This window comes from Perognathus longimembris, chromosome 2 (assembly GCF_023159225.1).
Source record: "Perognathus longimembris pacificus isolate PPM17 chromosome 2, ASM2315922v1, whole genome shotgun sequence".
NCBI classification, from domain to species: Eukaryota; Metazoa; Chordata; class Mammalia; order Rodentia; family Heteromyidae; genus Perognathus; species Perognathus longimembris.
In genome coordinates this window covers 108,032,970-108,040,395 of record NC_063162.1, presented here as the reverse complement: position 1 = coordinate 108,040,395, position 7,426 = coordinate 108,032,970, and positions in this window count along the sequence as shown.

The following is a 7,426-nucleotide window of genomic DNA, read 5'->3' as shown; positions in this document are numbered from 1 at the left end:
TCCTGGCCCATGATTGCCTACAGGGAAAGGTTGATGCTGATTGGAAGGATGCAGAAGCAAGAACAGGTGTTTCCTTCCTGTCTTTATGATTTCTTTCCTCTCTGGTATTTCTGTTATTTCCTTGCCTTTTCTCCTTCAGTTATTTTGGTCAAGATGCCATTATTTGCATGATCATTTGTATACATTGGGGTGCTAGGAATTTCTAAAAAGCTATCTACCTGCTATAACTCTTTCATACTGTATATATTTTACCTTCAAGAAGAAAAGAGGAGGATTCTACTGTTGACGTTATCTTTAAAGTTCTAGGTGAATTTACTGTATATGATTTTGGTACACTGGATATTGTATATATGTCTACCTGATCTAGGGAAGAGAAAGAAAAATGAGGATGTAAGATATCACAAGAAATGTATTCACTGCCTTATTATGTAACTGTACCCCATTTGCACAACACCTTGTTAATAAAATTTAATTTAAAAAGAAAAGACTTTTCCTCTTTTAAGAATCATGTTAATAACATTGGGCCCACTTGAATAATCCTGAATAATCACCCTATTTTAAAACCTTTAACCTTGATTACCTCTATCAAATTATTTGTCCATGAAACCAAAGTACTTACGGATTCCAGGAATTAGTGCAAAGATACATTGGTGACCATTCTGCTTACCACAATGTCAAAGCTTTTAGAGATCTTCTCTGACCACCTAATTGAAAGGGATTAATGGCCACATTATTACATATGTGTAGAGTAATTGTTTATGCATTTTTTCTTTTATTTATATCACTTAGAGTTATGTGGTCTGGAAATTGACAATCAATGAGACCAATAAATTATGGAAAATGAATATTTATTGAGCGAGAAGGTACTGACATGCCAGGACTGCACTTGAGGTCAGTATCTCTAGATACAGCCCTGAGCCATCTCAGAAGGCTGCTTTTAAACCCTCAAACCACAGGAATTTTCCCTATTGCCTAATTGTAATAACTCATTAATTTTGAGAAATGGCCAGGAACTAGTATTACTTTCGAGAAATGTCCAGAAATTGGTTACAAACAGGTCAGGGCATCTTGCCCATAATGGAAACCCTCTGCGCATCAGGTGATAAAACAGGATGAAACTTCCCCTGGGGGCTTACAGGTGTGGGTAATGCTAGGCAAAGTCTGGTAGGTACACCTCAATCTAGGTTACCTTAAACAATACCAATCACAGTTGTTAAGAGCTAGTTTCAGTAGATGGTCAATTATCTGCATTTACATCATTTCATTAGTACTATATAAATGCAACAGAATTAAACACACACACACACACACACACACACACACAAGGATCTGGTAATTCTGGAATTATGTTTAACTCATGATAGTATTTGAATTCTCAAATACGAGGATTTTTCAAGGTTTCAAGATTTAATAACAAATGTTTTACACAGGCTACTAGTAGCTTTAAAGACAATGTGAAATGCTTTCAGCTTCTGTTGAAAATAGGGTGAAATCTCCACTTTTTACCACAGTGTAACTTAACAAAATTTCCAAGGCCCAGTGTGAAAAATTGTTTCTCCTATCACAATCCTAAAGTGTATAAGCTGGGCTGTAATTCACTTTGTCTCTCAGGGAATTAGACTGGATGCAGTTTACCATCTGTTATATAGATGGAGCAACTGGCAGGAAAGCAAGAGCTGAGGATTATCTGACATATCCACCCTTCCCCAAAATGATAAGTGAGAATTTATTGAATTATTCCTCCTATTGCTAGGGGTCTGAATGATGCTGTTTGGTAGAGAAGTTGTATAGGGTCCACTGCCCCTGCCTCAATTTGCAATGATTCTTCATTTTTCTTTATAATCAATATCTGTATCATTAGCCTATTAACTGTTACTGCAAGTAATGCCAGATTACCATAAGTACTATAAAATGAAAGTAACTAGCCACAAAATAAAGTCTTGAATGTAAAGGTGGATGTAATAATTACCATGAGAGCTTTGCGTTCAGCTTGCAAATGGTAGCTCTGAGTCCAGAAATGCTCTGTGGTTTACACATAATTAAAAGAAAGCAGGCACACCCGTGGTCTGATAATTAACATGTCACTGAAAGCAAGAGAATAGGAAACACAACTAACATTTTGAGTGCTAAGATTTTATACAATTATGTATAAATTAAATGCTCAGTCTGTTACTGTGATTGAAATGCCAGAAAATAAGTTATGAGAAGCAAGCAGAACATCAATAGCCAATAGCATCTTGCTCTAAAAAAATACTGTGGATTCTTAAGTAATTTATTCTGAAGTAAAAGGAAGGAATCCATGGTCATAAAATTTGACTAACATTGTGGCACTGTTTTTCTTTTAGATTTATAGCACATTGAAGGCTCCACAAGAACCTCCAGGAAGTAATATGTTTTATTTTGTTTACAGAATTTATCAATGTTTTATCCTAGAGCTAGAAAAGGTGAAGAGAAACAATGTATAATGATCTCTCTAAAATAGAATAGGATTAGATGAGACAGTCAGTTTGGCTATTACTCTCCTTACTTGGGACATTTTTCAGTGGACTATTTGAAGTGGTTAACCTGAAATGCCCCAACTCTGTTTCCAAAAGAAAGGAGATTTTCTTATTCACACCCCTCAGAGGAAATTCTCAGAACTGGGTTAGTATAGTTATGATACAATGTAGAGTGTCCATAGTATTCATGTTCCTCCTGAATCTTGGGGTTCAGGGGACCTGATGGCAAATAAACTGATATGCATGTTCTTTATGATGCTGGCAACAATACACTGTTTGTCCCTATTGTAGGGATAGCAAATATCTTCTAACAACATCCCTGACATAACACAGGCTAACTCATTAGATCTTAAGTAGGGGAAATTTAAATCTAAGGCATAACAGGACAGTGTGGGTGGAGAAATTTTCAAAGATTAATTATGAGGAAATAATCCCAAGGCTGTTAATTTCCACAAAGATGAAACCTGAGTTGTTTGGTAATTAACGCTCAATTGTGATGATTGACTAAGTGACAAACCATTACAAAACATTTGAGGGCCTACTGTTGTCTCAACTCTGTATATCATTTATGAATGAATCTTATACTCATTCACTTACTAGTTTCAAAGCACTTGATGATGGAGGTACTAATATGTTCATTTGAGATGAGGAAAGTAAGATCCAGAGCAGTTCACTAACTTTCCTAAAGTCACACTAGTTGTTTTGGGTATGGAAATAGAATCACATTTCTATCCATTACATCACACCTCGTCCACTTAAAGGTAGGAGACATAACCCAGGAATTTGAGAATTAGTTACTGAAGAAACCAGAACATTTCTAAAAAAAAAAAAGTGTAGTGAAAGACCTAAGTATGTTTCTTGTAATTTATGATATCTTTGCAACTATATTAATTAGCAAATATCTTTCTATAATAAAAGCTTTTCTATACAAAGCTTTTAATGTCTAATACTAGTAAAGGTATTTGAAGGCTGGAAGTATAGTTCGGTGGTAGAATACTTGCCTAGCATGAGTTCAATCCATAAAACTGAAAGAAAAAAGGAAATAGTTGAGGAGGAAAGTAAATGATTTATAAGAATATGTGGCCATCTAATTGAAGATTTAAGTAGCCCTCAACCACTGAGACAACATTAAACAGAATGTAAGCAGAGTAGCCTTAGTCAGAGATCAATTTAGGATTCCTATCTCAAAATTCAAGTGTCATTCTCAACTTGGCAGAGTAGTTTAATTAGCTAAAAGACTAATACTAAATATGGCCTTGATTCTTATTTTTCATCTTTATTGAAAAGGTGATTAGCAGGGTGTTACAGTTATATAAGTAAGGTAATGAGTACATTTGTTTTAAACAGTTACCCTATCCCTTATTTTTTTTCCCCACTTACCCTTCTCTATTCCTTACCCCCACCCACCCAGTTGTAAGGTTTATATCCAATATAGTGTCAAGTGAATATTAACTTTGCATTAGTACTTCCTTTGTCCTGGTGTTTCTGTGATTCCCTTTCCCTTCTACAGATTGAATAATCTTATATACAACACACAAGCTACAGAAAATTAAGAGAAAAGGAAAAACACTACATATAAGACATATTATGAACCTCTTGTTTCCATATCTTGGAGTTCATGTTAATACACTTCATTATGAATGGTCCTATGCACTAGCAATTGGGTTATTGAGATCCACTGTTAAGAATATCTCAGACATATTCTAGTTCTTAAAAATGAGGGAAACAATGCAACTTACTTTTCTTTGAGTCTGGCTTACTTCACTCAATATAATTTTTCCCAGATCTTTCCATTTCCTTATGAATGGGGCAATGTCATTCTTTCTGGTGGAAGCACAAGACAATATTGTGTATATATACCACATCTTCTCGATCCATTCATCTACTGAGGAGCATTTGAGTTGGTTTCATATCTTACCATCGGTAAATAATACTGCAATGAACAAGGTTGTGCTGATAGCTTTAGTGTGATCCCATTTGTGGACATTGCATAAATGCTCAGCAGTGGGATTGCTGGATCACAGGAGAGCTCTATGTTAGTCTTCTGAGAAAACTCCACACAGCTTTCCAGAGTGGTTTGACAGTTTGTACTCCCACCAACAGTGTTGTAGCATTCCCTTTTCGTCACATCACCCCTCAGAACCTGTTATTATTAGATTTCTTGATAATCGACATTCTAACTGGAATAAGGCATATGAGCTATATTCATATGTGTCATTTGCTCTTTCCTGCAACATGTAACAAATAAAGAAAATCAAGTATGACAGGTAATTGGTTCTAATTGTGGCCAGGTGTACCTGCCCTCCAACTCGAGTAGATTTTTCCAGGCACCTTCTACATTTGGGCTCCTTTGTTCAAACCATAACTGTGATCATACCAACTTTAACATTAAATAAAAATGTCAATGAAATGCAGAGATGATATTTGAATTATATGCACATAAGAATTCAGTATTTCCATTCTCCATGTGAGTCTGTGAACCTTCTCCTTCTTGTCCTGCCTTCTAACTGTGTACTTAAAGTTGACTCCTAAATTATTATTTGGTAAGCTGCAATTGTTATTCAATACATTTAGGTCCTTTGATGTAGTGCCTGTTGGTACACATGGGAAACAACATCACACCAGGGTAATTTCGTGTGAGATACTTTCGGCACTTGTATTGAGAGTGAGAAGAAGTTTGCTCTCACAATAACCAAGTATGCCAACTAAAAAAGCAATCAAATTTAATAGATTTGCTAAATAAACTGTAAATGTCGTGCATGTAATCAGGCCTAGGTGGCAAATAGTTTTTGTTTTACAAGTACTGGAGAATTTGGGGGCTGGGAATATGGCCCAGTGGTAAAGTGCTCACCTTGTATACATGAAGCCTTGGATTGGATTCCTCAGCACCACATAATTATCAAAAGCCTGAAGAGGTGCTGGCTCAAGTGGTAGAGTACTAGCCTTGAGCAAAGAGAATCCAGGTACAGTTCTCAGGCCCTGAGTTCAACCTCCAGGACTGGCAAAAAACAAACAAACAAAAAACCCAACTATTGGATAATTTTTTGCTTCAAATTATATGCTTGGGAGGCACTTGAGTTAGTTGAGACAAATATTTTGATGGGTCTGTGTGGCTCAAAAGTGATCAAGTGTTAGCAAAGTCTATTGTGGGGGACAAAGAGGTCCTACATGAAAGGAAAAAAAAATCTCTAAAGTAAACTATGAAATGGGAAAGTTGATGTGTGAGTTCAATCACTGACACACCATTAGGTAGGATAAATCCTTACCATCTACCACGTTAAGCTATTGCCATAAGGTAGAAACATTTACAAGCAAAACTCAAATTTCAATATACTTTAGAATAGGAATCATCTCTAAATATTAAGGCAACATTTTATTTGGGCTTGTACACAAACTGAGTAAGTTATTTATCACTGTTGATAATGTGCTTAAAGAAACTAACTCAAGAATTGGCAAATTGTTATCAAGGACCACATAGAACATCCTTTAGGCTTTATAGTCCATTCAGAATCTGTCCTAACTACTAACAATTCAGCTCTGTCATGATAGTTCATCATCACCCATACATAAAACTGTACTGAAAAAGAAAACACATGTTAGGCTGAATTTGAGTCATAGGACACAATTTGTTGATCTCCATAACAAAAGGTGCTTATATGTGACTTATACAAAGCATAATTACTGGAGTGAGTAAACCTAAAAGTTTCTCATATCACAGAGATTGCATTGCCTTATCATACCTGTATAAATTATAGAATTCTCAGAATTAAGGCCATATGAATTCCAAATGGATCAAAGACATTAAGGTAAAAGCAAATACCCTGAAAATATTAAAGGAAGGAATAGGAGAAACACTATGGCTACTTGGCACAGGTCGAATCTTTTTTAATAAAGACACAGAAACACAACAAATCAAAGAAAAGTTGGAAAAATGGGATTGCATCAAACTGCAGAGCTTCTGGATGGTAAAGGATGCTCTAGCAAAATAAACAGAAAGCCCACAGATTGGGAGAAGATCATCACTGACCATACAACTGTGTAGACTGGAGAAAGGTTTAGGGCAAAAATGCAGCTATCAAATTGGCCTAGACAAATCCAAACACAGCTATCTCCTCTATCTCTTGGCATTCTCTCTGATATAGTTTTGCAGACATTTGCTACCACAAACCAACCATCTTCTTTGAATTTTTCTTCTTTTTAATGTTCTCCCTCCTCCTGCTTCCTACTCTATTCTAAATATCCAGGATGCATGCAGTATAGCTTGGTTTTGAGTAACAATAAGGTAATGTAAATATTAAAATACTCTACATAGTACAATACTACTAGTTTCTGAAATTTTATCAAGAGGATCATTTCAATTTCACATAAATTCTAAAGAATTGCTCAAAATTCAGTAATCTTAACAGCCCCTGACCTGTCCCCTATTTTACATGCACATGACTATTGCTAAACAGATCAGTTTGCACATTTGGGCAAAAACAGGCAATATAAAATCAGTACCATTTTACCCTTTACTCTGCCATATAGATTAGCTTTATTGCCATCTGAAAAATGTCATTTTATAATCTCAATGAGCGAACCACAAAACAGAGGAATATTTATAGCGACATTCTCAAGTCAGATAGATTTCCTTTCAACTCTCTGCACATATACAGCTTTGATTTCAATGTTCTTCTAACAATAAAGCAAACTAATACCAACAGCAAGTCAAATAAAGCTCTTATAGCTAATCCTGTTTCAGTGTGACTTCAGTCATGGCCTTTCCAGGGTTTTGTGTGTATGAATCACATCTGCGTTTGTTAATTCTTATTCAGTAGGTCTGAGGAGGATCTAATACTCTGCAGTATGCAAAAATTTTCAGATGATACTGAGTCTCAGAATTTACATGATTAAAGCAAAAAGATTTAAGACAATTACTTTCCATCAAC